We start from the raw sequence: 1,459 nt of genomic DNA on the forward strand, positions 1-1,459 counted from the left end.
GAGGGAAAGCTGATTAATACAAAGCTAAAGAGAACCCTTAGAGAAAGTGCAGTCTGTGACACTTAGCCATCACGAAGACAAAAGCTAGTACTAAAATTTGGCCCAAAACTCTACAAATAGTAATCCATCATATAACAGAGTGGTGGGATATTTTAGGCTCATTTTTATTTGAGACAGGGCCTACACAGCCCAGACTCCGGGGCTGAGATGCCACATCCTCTGCCTCTGCCTCTCTGATGTAGGAACCATATATGGGAGCCATCATGCCTGGCTGTGTGATTCTTCCCCTGATATAGTAAAGTTGTTTTCAGGGATACATAGAAAAAGTACTTTGTGGTAACTACAAGCCTTTCTTCCTCAACTAAAAGCAGTTAGTTCAGCTACACATACTAACCTTCAAAGTATGCCACATGCAAAGAAAAAGTGCCTCTTGTTTAAAGCAGGGTTTGTCTCTAGAGACACTTTTAGAATTGACACTTACTTTTGATGGATTCAGGAGGCATGGTTACAGTACAGGAGGAATATTCCACATTAGACAGCTCCACCAGAATACAAAAGAGGGAACCATCATCTTTAACATCCTGAGGTATGTGAGTGAGGTCCGATTCTGAGGCAAGGAGAATTGTTTCCACTACAAGACCATGATCTTGCAAGGGGTGACCTATGGTTGTAGCATAATCCCTACACACACACACACACACACACACACACACACACACACACACTAAAAATATAGGTTAGTTTTCAATTTAATGACAGAAAAAAATTCATATCACCACTACACATTTAAGAAAGCAAGGAGTAAGACAATGTTCTTGTTCTATTTATGTTAGTGAAGTATAATCTTCACTGAAATTATAAAATCCTTCATAAGATTGACTATGTATATAGTTTAGTAAGGAAAGCATACCAGGCCTGGTGGCACACACCTTTAATCCCAACACTTGAGAGGCAGGAGTAGGAGGGTCTCTGAGTTAAAGACCAGGCTGGTCTACAAAGCGAGCTCTGTAGGGCAGCCAGGGCTACACAGAGAAACCCTGTCTCAGATACAGAACAGGAAAGACAGCAGAGGGTGCGCTTGTTTGGTGTACTGGTTCGTGGGCTGAGTAGGTAGCCTTTTTCAAGATGGATGATGTTATTTGATGATGTCATGTCAACTGAGAGACCATAAAAGAAGCTTAAGGCTGTTTTAAAGAACAGGTAAGAAGACTACCCAGGAAAAGGAGACAGAATTCACCTCAGTTGGCTAAGAGAGACCCTCAGCCCTCACTGTGTCATTCCCTGTGGAAAGGAAGAGTGGCCTGGAGTCACCAGCATTCACCACTCATGACGAGCCTTGCATCAGAATCAAGTGATGTCATCAGAACCCCAAGTGACATCATGTCCTGCTTCCTCAGCCTCTGTAGTGGCTATTCCTGATTGTCAACTTGACTATATTTGAAATGAACTACAATCCAGA

This window comes from Mus pahari, chromosome 20 (genome assembly GCF_900095145.1).
Source record: "Mus pahari chromosome 20, PAHARI_EIJ_v1.1, whole genome shotgun sequence".
NCBI classification, from domain to species: domain Eukaryota; kingdom Metazoa; phylum Chordata; class Mammalia; order Rodentia; family Muridae; genus Mus; species Mus pahari.